Source organism: Ipomoea nil, unplaced genomic scaffold (assembly GCF_001879475.1).
Source record: "Ipomoea nil cultivar Tokyo-kokei standard unplaced genomic scaffold, Asagao_1.1 scaffold1317, whole genome shotgun sequence".
Lineage (NCBI taxonomy): Eukaryota > Viridiplantae > Streptophyta > Magnoliopsida > Solanales > Convolvulaceae > Ipomoea > Ipomoea nil.
The window spans coordinates 5,870,645-5,885,570 of record NW_017617745.1 but is presented as its reverse complement, the minus strand read 5'-3'; the positions used below and the strand labels follow the sequence as shown (position 1 = coordinate 5,885,570).

The 14,926-nt window shown below is 30.9% G+C and overlaps 2 non-coding genes across 2 annotated transcripts; both read left to right on the top strand.

The window, feature by feature from the left end:
* Positions 1-142: 142 nt before the first annotated feature.
* TRNAS-GCU lies at positions 143-224 on the top strand. Its single transcript has one exon. It is a non-coding gene; the product is annotated as a tRNA-Ser (tRNA).
* A 1,817-nt stretch (positions 225-2,041) lies between these two features.
* On the top strand, positions 2,042-2,114 carry TRNAK-CUU. Its single transcript has one exon. It is a non-coding gene; the product is annotated as a tRNA-Lys (tRNA).
* Positions 2,115-14,926: the final 12,812 nt, after the last annotated feature.

The window sequence follows — 14,926 nt, the reverse complement described above, 5'->3', positions numbered from 1 at the left end:
CTCAGCTATGTGTTGTTTAGGACCGGGATTCGTGAGCCCGAGTGTCTAACCCCACGAGAGTTCGAATCTCTTAGGCGACGTTTAAGTTTCAGTTTTACATCACTTCCTTGTTTAATAGTTTGCAGAATATCAAGTCATAGTGGTCGCTTTGGCCGAGTGGTTAAGGTGTGTGCCTGCTAAGTACATGGGGTTTCCCTGCGAGAGTTCAAATCTCTTAGGCGACGTTTTACGTTTTACATAATTTGCTATTTTCGACGCTATGATGATCAGTGTCAAATTTGACTTTCTTGTTTAATAGTTTGATGTTTTCGACGCTATGATGAACACGAGAGCCACTTGTATTCAGGGACTCCGAGACCCGTAATTAATTATACTGTCCGGCCCAATATAAATGCATCCAACTACATTCCTCAATGCGACCAGCCCAATATAAATGCATCCAACTGCATCTACATTCCTCAATGCGACCAGCCCAATATAAATGCATCCAACTGCATTCCTCGACGCGGGCACCATCTAAAGCACAATTCTTACAACATTGGAAACAATTGAATATATAATTTTGGACTTAAATTGCAGGACTCCAATAAAAGGAAGCCCTTCCAAAAATTCTCTAAGGCTTAGGGTGAACCTAAGCCATAGAGGGGGTTTGGAAATAGTTTTCAACCAGCAATAGACGCGCCTCGGTTAGAACCTCACTAGCTGCGTCATTGCCCCAAGCGCAAAGATGGTTTTGACTTCCAGCTCGCCTCTCCTTTTATTCTGCGCTCACTCCTTTCCCACTCCTACAACATTCGATGTGGTACACTAAAACACAAAAACATGTGCTCCTGTTTCCTTATAGCTTATATCACATATGCAAAAAGCATCAGAATTCCTTTCCACAAAAAAATAAAAATAAATGAAGCTTCTCCCCAATTCCAAGTCTAGTATATGGATCAGTGAATTCTCAATTCAAGTTTAAATCTCTGCAAATACATGCCTGCTGCTGGATAGTCATGTAATGAGCAGATTCGTATTCAAGATAAAGCTAAATGGTTGTTTCTTGGTTGAAATCTTGGATTTATTATTCTTCTTGGACATTAGCCATGTTTGGTAAATGGTTGTTAGCTATTAGCTGATTGGGTTAATTAGAAGGTATAACTAGTTGATAATATTAGCTTATTGTAGAAAGGTGTTTGGTAAATTAGCTGTTAATTGATAACTGTTTTGTATTTTTTGAATTTTAGCATTTTGGAATTACAAAAGACTAATTAACTAAATATTTATATTGAGTTTTTAATCAAATCAAAAAATTAATAGTGATCAAATAAGTCATAATTAACTTATAGACTAACTATTTTACCAAACAGGGTCATTATGAGTTAAGTGATCACCAGCCAGTAGTGAAGGGTCTAAAGTGTAGTAGAAGAAGAAGAGGATGCCATGAGTCCATGACTTCAGAGAAGGTGATGATTGGGTCTTTGGGTTGCTAGGCATGCCATTTTGAAGCTTCTTTAGTGCTGTTTATTCTGAGGGTTTCACAAATCTATGTTTGACCATTTTGGGCTGCTAGATTTTTTGTAGAGCGTAATCTCTCCACGATTTTAACTAGTAGAAAAAGAGTTTTATCATATTAAAGCAAACATATGTTTGCTATAAAGAATGGCACTGTCTACAACAAGCTGCAGGGTATTGAATAATCTTCCCTAACTTGCCGCATGATCACCTTCTGGATCTAGTTTATAATTATGAAAATTTAAAGTAATGAGATGGTATGTGATTCATAAAATTTTATTCGTTTAAACTAATCAACACAACTAAGTTTTAATCTCAATCTGGTTAAATTAGATATATAAATTTTATTACTTCTTTAATAACTTTGATAGTTCTAGTAAGCCCCCATTACATCAGCATGTCTTTTACATAAGAATTGAAAATTTATGAAAGGTAAACATTAACCAGCCAAATAGTTTTTAGACTTGAACTAAAAAAACCTCTAAGAATTAATAACATTTCAGAATAACGGTGTAATAAGTAAACTATTGCATACTAAACAACTGCCCGTCTAGCTCAGTTGGTAGAGCGCAAGGCTCTTAACTTTGTGGTCGTGGGTTCGAGCCCCACGGTGGGCGTTTTCCATCTTTTAATGGCAAACACTTCTCAGAAGAGACAGTAGCTATTGCTGAACACAGCTGGAAATAACGTTGATGTAGCAAACGATTTGGAATCGCTTAAATCCTTAGGGTTTCCAGTCTGTTCTTATTGAATCTAGTATTACCTATTTTGATCTTATTCTTCAAGATATTAGGTATTTAGCTAGTGACCTTTTAGACATTAATTTTATATTTGCTAAACGATCTACGAATAGGACAGCCCATGTATTAGCTAGGGAAGCGACGAAGCGTTGTTCATTGCCGATTGTATGGGGTGGAGGAATGTGCCTCCACCGTCTCTTCTTTATATTCTTGTTGTTGACCTTTAATTAATGAAGTTGTTTTATTAAAAAAAAATGAGTTAATTAGAATAATGAAATTTCTGGGGTAAGATAATGTACATTATGTGTTAGAATAATGTACACTATGAGTTATAAAAATGTATATTGCAGAGGGTCGCGTGAAAGACATTAATTTTATATTTGCTAAACGATCTACGAATAGGACAGCCCATGTATTAGCTAGGGAAGCGACGAAGCGTTGTTCATTGCCGATTGTATGGGGTGGAGGAATGTGCCTCCACCGTCTCTTCTTTATATTCTTGTTGTTGACCTTTAATTAATGAAGTTGTTTTATTAAAAAAAAATGAGTTAATTAGAATAATGAAATTTCTGGGGTAAGATAATGTACATTATGTGTTAGAATAATGTACACTATGAGTTATAAAAATGTATATTGCAGAGGGTCGCGTGAAAGAAAAAAATTACGCGAAACGACGTCGTTTATGCCGTGGTGCACACAATAGCTATTGCCTTTAATTATGTAATGGCAAATTCTACTATAGACCATGGTCCACATAGCTGAGTAGGCTATGGTCCAAAAGCGTGCCGTTTCTTTTAATTAAAAGAAACGACACCCTTTCTACCGTTTCGTTCAACTAATTTTTTTATGGTGTATTCAATTTTATTTTATATACAATATAGTTTCATTACAACATAATTAAAGTATCATTTTAATTTAACTACAATTTCATTTGACATTATACACTCAATATGTGAGACATGTTATTGAATTTAATTTTATACATTGTAGTTTTATTATTACACCACCAAGGACGGAACCAAAGGGGGACAGGGAGCAGCTGCTCCCCCTCCCCCCACCCTCACCCCTTATATAACCTTTGTATGCATATCTATCTACAATCTACAAATCTAATAAGAGTCAATAATGTTACGTCCTTAACTGAAACCAAAAAATGTTAGTTGTAATTGTTTCTTAAAATGAATGGTTCATATTATTTTGATTTTAGTAATTTTTTTAATGATTTTCCTTATTTACCTTCTATTATATTATTTTCTCCCTTAAATAAACCTATATTCCGTTAGTATAAACTTTAGTAACAGAATATTCCGTTAACTATTTATTATTCTTAACTTACTCATTATAATTTCTATAAGAAAGGTCTTAGGTTCGAACCTCATCCCAAATAAAGTTGGCATAATTGTTAAACATATACTGCGAATATGTTAAAATATATTTAAAATTTTTTTAAATTTAATATAAAATTTAATATAAAGTTTAGTCAAATAATTAACCCGACTAAATACATAGCATTCAAAGTTGAGCATCAAAGATATAAATCAGGAACTTTGAAAATCATCTGGTTTTCTTGCGTTAAAAAAAATTAGGTTAATTTTTTTTTTTCTGTTTAATTAATCTTCTTTTGATTATTTAGAACAAAACTTAATATTTCAATTATGTTTTTGCATTATTTGAATGGTTTAGGTCATTATGGTATTAATATTTTTTTTTGTATGTATTTTTATAATTGTACAATAGTACATTATTTTACAAATATTATACTATTATTTTTTTACCGGACAAATTGTTCTTACGTCATTGTTAGACCTGCGCGACCTAACTACAAAGTTGTTGATCATAAATACAATTACACTTGGACTCTAAAACGGTAGGACCATTTTTCAAATAATTGACAATGTTGACATTCCACTAGCTCCAATTGAACAAATTTACGCATCATAGTTTATCAATGCATGAAAACTTTAAAAGAAATTTGTAAGTTAATTTTTACTATATCATTACAATATCTATTGTAACCATATATTTCAAAATTTATTATCATCCTCTATTGATAGCAATTGTAGCAATTGTCATTGATAAACTCTGAAAACAATTTGTCTCAACAACAAATAGAAATTAAAAAAATAATTAATGATTTCATTATTGTGGATGAAAAGTATGTACATCATTTCATTACTCTTATTAAATTAAATAAATTAGTGGCTACAAAAAAAAAATACATATGCATTTAATTAATTTAGAATTAGATGTCTATAAGGCATTTATTTTTTAAAAAAATTATTCATTATAAAAATGTAAAAATAGATATAATTTCATTATTTATATTATCTTTATTTTCTACAATTCAAAGATTCCTTACCTTCAAATTTATTAATTTATTATATTCATTACAGTGTCCATTGTCTTCTTTTTACATTATTATCTTGTAATTAAATATCAAAATTATAATACAAAATATGTTATATATATTTATTTACCAATTATTTTATACAAATATAATAAATATTAATATTATGTTCAATACTTTCACATGATAACCTTCGACACACATTTCACAACACATGAAACATGTAGGGAAAAACTATCACTACCAAATATCAACACGTCTTGTAAGATAAAGAGTTCATAGTACAACTAAGATTCCATTCATATATACAGCAATGCAAATCTAAAGCTTCCTACACCATAATAATCTCATTGCATGATGAATCCTTCTATGCTACCACTAGTAACCCAACTGCACATGACACACTACCAATATAAATAAAAAATAAAAAATAAAAATAAAAAAGACATGTACTTGATAGCGTAAATTGAACCGGGGGTTACAGTTACACTACGAATACGTATGTTTGTGAACGAGTAGAAAAGAGCGCTCGTCGGTCAGTCGGTCGGTCGGTCTGCCGGGCGACGACTGAGCGGTCTGAGGCTAAGTAGTATTGCAAGTAATAAATAGTAGGTTACAATGTAGTGAGTAGTAGTTACAATGAGATGAAGATGAAGATCTGAGAAGGGGACCCTCCTATTTATAATGTCTAAGTCGGTCTACGCATTTAATGCGCCTACTGCAAGTGGATCGACGTGGCGTCTTCTCGTTGGCTCAGTCAGGCCGTCCCTCTGCAGCTATGCATAGGTTGACTGATCGATGAGGCGGAGCTGCCCTACCTGCAAGCTGTCCATCGCCGCCTTGCAACTGCAAGTTGGACCCTATAACTTGTCGTGTAAGTTACGTTTTCGGCTCTTCAGGCTACGTTATCTTGCAGGCTGACCGGTCAGCCTACGGTAGACCGGTCGGGCGACCTTCTGTCAGGGCGATTCCAAGGGTGATCCGGAAGCATCTTCTTTCGTCACGAGGCCTATCGGTACGAACGGTACGATTGACCACAAGTGATTTAGTCATGTCGGGATGACGACTGCAACGGACCGGTCGGATGACTTTTTGGCAGACCGGTTATACGGATCAGTCTTCTGTGCGTATTTACCCATCAGTACTGAAGATGAAGACAATGACAATGCTACCAAAAAGAGAATTAAGAAGAATTAGAGAAATTTAAAACAAAAGTAGTATTTATTTAGACTATCGCTTTTAGACTATATATTTAGACTAGCGTTATTACAAAGTTACAGACATTTATTTTAATGACATTTATAATCAATCTCTCATATATTATCTTGCATTTATATACTTTAAATTACCGATTTAAAAAAAAAAAACAAATTCAACATTCATTTACTTATGCATGAACATCTCCTATATAATATTGTATTGATATACTTTGAAGTACTTATTTAAAAATAATCATTGGGCATTATTCCATTCGCGTAAAGCGCGTAAAAAAACTAGTATGTATATATAGTACAAGTGTTAAACAAGAAGTGAGTTAGATAAGTTGACAGAGCACATGTTTGGTTATAATGAAGGTTTAGTTTTCGAATCTTTTGTTGTCAGTTTCACAGTTTCTCTTGAGTCCTTCAATAGCTTTTATAATATTTAATTTAACACACACACACACATAACATTCTTTGATATTAATAATGAGACGTGTAATTTATAATGTGTTCTTTATTCAAATTATTTTATCAAATTAATTATGTTTCAGTTATATTTTTATAAAATTTTGATGTGTTTTATTTTTCACTCATATCCAACAATATTTATAGAGTAAATACCCAAAATGATCCCTCGACTATAGCTAAATTCACAAATTGGTCATCGACTTTCAATTTTAACCAATTAAGTCATTAACTTTGCAATTTTAACATGATTTGGTCCTCCGTCTATTTGACCATTTGTTGATTGTGATTTTTGAGGATATGTATGTAATTTCATGGTCCATCGTCAGTTTTTTAAGGTTCCGGTTGCATTTTCAGACCGCACTGTTACATTTGAACCCACCGCCGAAAGCAATCTGCCAAATCATGTCGCCTTTCTTCATCCTCCCTTTGGATTCAATGTAGGGTTTCCATTTGGGAGCTGCTCCGACGGCGGGAGAACGAGCGAGCCGATTGTGGTTATGTTGGATTTGAGGGCTTCGCCGGCGATCACCGTTAGGTCTTTTGAGAGGTTGATTCTGACTTTCCCTTGCGGATCTTCCTGCTCGTAAACGCAGCGGTAGGTTTTATCGTCGGCGCCCTTGTGCGTGCGGACCACGTGCATGAGCTGGTACTTGGCCTGACCCGAATCGCGCTTCTTGTTGGACATGAGAATCGCGGCGCTGCCCAGTAGACTCGGACACGACTGTTTGTGGCGTTGGACATGATGAAGATTGCAAATTGGGTTGTAGCGCCGGCAATGATGAATTATGCGAAGGTGTTTGGGCGGTGGATTGTGTCGTAGCAATAGGTGAAGGCTAGGCGGTGGAGTGTGTCATGGCAGTAGATGAGGGCGGCTGGGCAGTGGCTTGTGGCTGGGAGATAGACTGTGTCACGGCAGCGGATGAAGGCGGACGGCGATGAAATTACATATGTATCCTCAGAGATCACGATCAACAAACGGTCAAATAGACGGAGGACCAAATCGTGTTAAAATTGCAAAGTTAAGGACTTAATTGGTTAAAATTGAAAGTCGATGACCAATTTGTGAATTTAGCTATAGTCGAGGGATCATTTTGGGTATTTACTCATATTTATATCTATATTTCTTGGGTAATTTTTTTTCTTTTCAAATTATCTCTTTTGTTTTCATGTTTTGCCTTCACTCGAAAAAATGTATGAACCCGTCCCTACTTCTTCGCCCCGCTCAACAAAATTCCCGGCTCCGTCCTTGAACACCACTAAAGTATAATCTTAATTCAACTACGGTTTTATTTACAATATACACTCAAATATGTGAAACCTATTACGGAGTATTTAGTTTCATTTTATATACGCTGTAGTTTCATTACACTTTGATATAATTGTTGTTTCATTTTATTCTGAGCACATTATAAATATGGGTAGTAATGGCCGCCGTTTTCATTTCTTTTTGCTTAAAAAATGATGACCTTTTTGGACCATAGTCCACACATATGTCCACCATATAACAATTGTTATGTAATTTGATCTTTGAATTATTATCTTATTCATGATTTTGTTGTAGTTTTTTTTTTTTTAATTTAATCACAACATTAACATTTTTTTGAATGCAATCACAACATTAACATAATTCATCATATTTAACAAGAAATGTTATATAATGGCAATTTCCAAGGGCAATTGAGTAATTTTATAAAAAAAAAATTTACCTTTTTCTCTCAAGAACCCACATATATGCTAAACTTGTAAAATTACTAAAATTTCTTTCTCTAATTATAGAACCTCAAAAATAACAAATAGAAGATCACTTAAAGATGGCAAATTATTTAGTGGACCTAGGTCCACCTAGCCCAAATATTTACAATTTAGATACTAAATATTCATAATTTACCTTTTAAAAATTTACAATTTGTATATTACAAACACACAATGTTAACATATATGTAATTGATTATATTGCTTTGTATTCACAAATTTCATTCAAATACTGTAATCACACAATATTAACATATTAAAATTTGATGACCATGTATTGTATATTTGTATTCATAAATTTCCTGTGTTTTGACTTAGAAACACAGTTTATTCACAATTTCAATACTAAAAATACATAATTTATACATTGGTTAGGACTAGTATAAACTCGATTGAGGAGATATAATTATAAGTTTAAATATATTAATTTATTATAAATATTTTTATTTTGTTGTACGTAAATTATTCATTTTGATGAATCATTAACCCATAATTGGCCATATATGTGCTGACTTATGTGAGGAAATGGAGAAAATTTTATAAAATTACTAGGTAGCCTTTGACAATTTCTGCCTTATAATTTTATTTTTTTTTTGTTATAATTTTTTTGGGTCAAATATGATGAATTTTATTAGTAATTTGATTAAAATTAATAATTAAAAGGAAAAAAGTGAATATGATAATAATTTAAAGACTAAATTTACAATAGGAAAATTTTCACGTTTGCTTCCTTAACTATTGTACATGTATGTGTGTGTGTGTGTGGTTTTTTTTTTTTTTTTTTTTTTTTTAAAATAAGTATTGTATATGTATCAAATTTAGTTCTATGTCAATATGTCTTCTCACGGATTGCATGGTTTTGCGGAGTACCATGCAGCAGCAAACCACACCCACTCACTCATATGTTGGGGTCATGATTGACCAATGCAGAACTATTATGTTTTTATTTAGCTCTATTTCGTTAAGCTATGTTCCTAGACAGATTAATTTGCATGCTCATACTTTAGCTTCATTAGCTTTTGCTCAGCATCATTCTATGTATTGGGATTCTATCCCGCCTGACTCTATTACAGCTTTGATCAATTAATACAATCGGCAGATTGGTTTTCAAAAAAAAAAGTATCAAATTTAGTTCTTGATTAGTAATATTTTAAAATTAAGTGTATGACTATGTAATTTGTATCACATTTGATCTTTGACTGTTAATATTTTCAAAGAGTAAATTTTAATTTTGGTCCATTGACTATTGAATTTTTGTTAATTGCAACACCTGACTTTCAAAACTGTTAATTTAGTACATTGACTATGCAATTTTTATTAATTTTGGTCACGCCAGTCAAATTACTGGCCAAATGTGTCCGAAATTTTTTTAGTCAACACTTAAACATAATTGGAAGGGGCAAATTCGTCATTTCTTGTTCACTCCGATTTGGGAAAGCCATTGAAGACCAAAGCCGCCGACAACACACTTAATCACGTTCTCACCTAAGCAAGTGTTTTCATATGATCATATATATATATATATATATATATATATATATATATATATATATATATATATATATATATATATATATATATATATATATATATATATATATATATATATAAAGGGCACGGATCAGGTGAGGACCTAATCTTAGGTGAAGATGTGATGACTAATCTTGTGCGTTTATTTTTTTTTTATTTGGATGACCTTGAGTTTCTGAGATGACATAGATTGATCTTTTTTGTAACATCCACTCACTAATCACTATAAAATCATTTTTTTTTTCTTATTGTATGGATCAATTGTAAAATATGAGACAATTGACTTTTTTAATTAAGTAAAACTTAAAATAACATTTGTAGGATCTCATGAAAATTAAATAGTGTAGATGGTTATACCAATGCTACATTCATGTAGAGATTGAGAAGTGAAGTGAAGCGAAGCTGTAGTTGTAATATGAAAGAGGTCATCATCACAAATTACATTGAATCATCATCATCAAAACCCAGTTCACAATGTAGAAAACATCCCATTATCCCATCACGCCCTAAACCTAATCAAAGAACGCACCAACCACTCAATCGCCGTGCACGCCTCCTTTCATATGCCCAGGAATTGAGGCATAATCCACCATCGGAATTGAAGACCCCCAAGAAATCAAGTCATCATAAACAACAAAAGGTGATTATATATATTTTTTTAATTCTGGAAATGATTGAAATCTTGATTGATTATTAAGTAATTAATGTGCATCGGCAGAAATGGAGATGGACTAGAAAGGTAAGATCGTCATTTCACCAGCTATTTCACAGAAGAAATTCGCAACAAAGCTATGAGCGTATACTCACCGAAGAATACAGTGACGGGGAGAATGCAAACTCGGAAAAAAGGTGCAAATGGAGAAAGAGAACATCCAAAGAGAGGAGAACTTCTCCCTTTTGTGTAAGTATATATATTTGCCATAACTTTTACAATGGATGATTATATATAGATATAAGATTATCGTATATGCGCAATCAATTTATTACTCCGTATCTTATCAGCATCAACAACATTAGTGTCACTTTAATCCATGAGCAATTTATGATTAGTTTATTATGGTTAAATGGATTTATTATAAATAATATATTATGATTAAATAAATGTGTGTGTGTGTGTGTGTGTGTGTGTGTATATATATATATATATATATATATATATATATATATATATATATATATATATATATATATAGTTAAACAAACATTAATAATTAAAATATAAGTTAACATTCAATAAGTTAATCTAAATAATCCAAATCAAACCAAAAAAAAAAAAAAAATAGTATAAAGGTAATAATAATCCCAAACACACTTAAAGACAAATATTTTTAAAAATTAAAGTTCATCGAGCATATATCATATTCCCATTCTTATATTAGATTATATAGATTACTAGTATTTTTTTTATGCGCGATAGCGCAAAAAATAGGTGCCCAATATTAGTACATTATATTAAAATTTTAAATTTATTTAGATTTTAGATATTTAAATTATTCTAAATAATAATAATAATAATGTAAATTAATTTTATACATTTGATATTTATATTTTAGGTAATAATTAACATATAATTCAAATATATAATGTGTATATATTATTATTAATGAAGAAGATAAGAAAATATATGGTGGGTGCATGTGCATGGTAACAATAGTGAAAATGATAACGGAAGTTATAACGGTAGGGGTATGTTTGTCCAAAATATTTTAATGTACAACTTTTATAGCATAATGTACAAAAAAACTTAACGGAAAAAACGGACATAAATGAGGGATATAACTTTCATTCACACTTATTATGTTTTTTATTATATTTTAGATTTTAGATTTAGATTTAGATGTAGATATTAAGGAATTAAGAATTGAGTCCTTATAGGAAATACAAAAAATGAATATTAACTTTAGAATCATTTTTTAAATATAATAGCAGGCTAAACCCATGGCCTGCCTCTTTGTGGGCTTATAAAGTTCAAATTCAATCCTTATCTTATTGATGGCAAGGTGGATTGAGGCAAATTATGCCCTGGACCCGTGTCCACATTGAATTGTGGACACGGGCCCAAAACGACGTCGTTTTTTAAAAAAATGCGTCATTTAGTTATAAAAAAAAAAAAATCGCACGCGTTTTGTCGTTAATGGCGTTAACGGCGTTATTTTTTTTTGGATTATGAATGTACAGTTATACCGTTATGAATGTACAGTTATACCGTTATGAATATACAGTTATACAATTATGAAATTATGAACACAGAGCTCTAATATTATGAACTTACAATTATGAACATATATAGTGATAAAATTATGACCATGGAGCTTTAAAATTGTGAATATAGAGTTTCGAAGATTATGAATGTACAGTTATGGAGTTATGAATCTATAGTTATGGAGTTATGAATCTACAGTTATGAAGTTATGAATCTACAGTTATGAGATTATGAATCTACAGTATGGAATTATGAATGTACAGTTATTGATCAAATTATGAACAAAGAGCTCTAACATTATGAACTTACAATTATGAACATATAGTGATAAAATTATGAACATAGAGCTCTAAAATTGTGAACATAGAGCTTCGAAAATTATGAATGTACAATTATGGAGTTATGAATGTACAGTTATGGAGTTATGAATGTACAGTTATGGAGTTATGAATGTACAGTTATAGAGTTATGAACGTACAGTTATGGAGTTATGAATGTATAGTTATTAACATATAGTAATAAAATTATGAACATATACTCTTACAATGAAGCGATCTGAAATTTTTTTTTAAAAAAAAAAAAAAAAAAAAAAAAAAAGAGATAACAGTGCCTAACGGCACTGTTACCCGTGTCCAGCAAGCATGCTGAACACGAGTCCAACGACCCAGAGGGTAATCCATTTTGACATCTCTAACCACATATGCATTTTTTAAAAATAGAATTAATTTCATTTTTGGTTCTAGATTTATGAGTTAGAGTTCACTTTTAGTTTTTTTTATCAATATATTCATTTCTAATTCTAATATTATTGTGACATGATCATTTTTTGTTATCTATCAACAAAACAGTTAAAATGTCGTTAAATACAAAAGCATTTCGGTCTTCAATTATGATTTTTTCAAAAAAAAAAACATAAAAAATATAATGGGTCAACCAACTTTGTATTAAAAAAAAGATCTAAATGCCCTTTTTATTTAACAATATTTTAATAATTTTGTTGACGAATGACAAAAAATGATCATGCCACAATAATACAAAGACTAAATAAGGATGTTTTGATTAAAAAAAAAAAAAAGACTAAAAGTGGACTGTCACATTAAATCCATGACAAAAAATGGAATTAACTCTTTTTAAATACATTTTTATGTACAAAATTATAGCATTTTGAATTCCAAGAGAAATTCAATTTTTTTTTTTTATTGTATGGATATCTGAATTCTTAATTATATCTGAATATTATGTGGTAATATAATCATGCAGAAGAGATTGAAGGCACTACACAAAGAGTTTTCTTGTGTTTGGAAATTCAACAAGGAGAAAAGTTTAAGATGAGAAGTCCATTGTTTGGGTTCCATGCAACCATTTTTTTTATTTTTTATTTGAAGTCCATATAGTCTGTTTCATGCTTAACTAGTGCATCGCTCATGCCAATACTTTCATTATAAGAAAACAGAAAAATACTAATAAATTTAGTAAGGAATTAAATAGTTACAATTTAACTACCTACCTATTTTTACCAATGGATTTCTATTCGTAAATTAAATACTTACACATTTTAATAATTTATCTATGAAGTTTTTTTGTTGGTAAATTTAATTTTTCTTGTAGTTTTTGAATGTTTTCTTTTCTTAATAAAATTGTTATCAGAAGATAGTTTCTAGAATTTGACCAAACACTGAAAAATAAAAATATTCTTTGAAAAATGATTCATTTTTCAACAAATTATTTTTTAAAAATATTTTTCAAGTATTCAAATGGGTCCTAAATAGAAAGGCTCTTGGAGGATGACTTATTGGGACTCCCAACTTGGCGCCAAATGGAAGATGTAGAGTAGCCTACTGTTTCCCCGTAGATCGTCTTAAATGAGATAATTTTTTTTATGAAATAAAATATTTAATGAGATAATGATTCCTTAAAAATAAAAGGGTTTATGATAGATATTAAATCATATAATAATCAGTTCACAAAAAAAAATATTTAAGACTTTTTATAATGGTAAGATTTTTTGGCATATATGCATAAAATAAAATATTTTTTTAAAAAAAAAAATCTAAGAAAAAAAAATTATTGTTAACCAAGTAAAGTTTGACATATGTTTTTAAAGACTCAACTTTACTACGGAGTATTTAAAACTATAAATTTAGTTCCAAATATTATGCATGGATTGAGCTGAGTTATATATATAATCAGATCAGATTTGACTATCCAAAAAAAAAAATGCATAAATTTCAATAAATGGGTGTTTGGTGCAAGCTAAGTTATACTAAAGAAAAGTAACACTTTTATCTATCAATTATATTGTCACAATGTTTCGTCCTCTAACTAATTAATTGTAAAGTAACTTTATTTATTCCCTAAATAGGAACAGAATTTTTAAATCCAACCCTAATGAAATTTAATTTAGTGCACTTCCAAATGAGGCTTTGAGAGAATTTTATACTAACTCAAAAACCTCCATTGGAGTTTAATTTTTCACCAATGGGAAGGCATGAGTGGGCAAAATTCAAAAATTCAGGTTGCACTGTAACAACTGCTTTTTGGGTAAACAAAACAAAACAAATTGCGGATGAGAAGTTCATTAGGCGCCTCAAAATGATTGCTAAGCAGTGATCACTCTCCCTTTTGATTTTGTATTTTTGTTATCTTTCTACTAAAGCAAAAAGTTTAAATTCTTGACAATTCTCTTTATATTTTATTTACTTTTGAAATTTTATATATATATATATATATATATATATATATATATATATATATATATATATATATATATAGAGAGAGAGAGAGAGAGAGAGAGAGAGAGAGAGTCCGACTCCCATGAGAACCACTCCCTATGTCATTTTCTCCATCAACAGTTGGTCGATAACACACATTTTCCAAAATTAAGCATTATTTTAGGATATAAAATCATTCATATTAGACCTCTAAGGATATATGTGTCCACAACAATAAACCTTTAACCACCAAATCAGAATAAAATCCACACATTCATATTCATGTCTCACCACCTCATCGCCATTATGTATTGTGAATCAAAATTTCCAAAATATAATCTCCTTCAATTTTGTCCTCCAAAGCAGGGATCAGTCATACTAACACAAAATGCACAACACTGTCCCACAGAATGCATATCTTTACTACTAGCAATACACAACTTTTACTCTAGAAGTGCACAAAGGTTTATAGCATT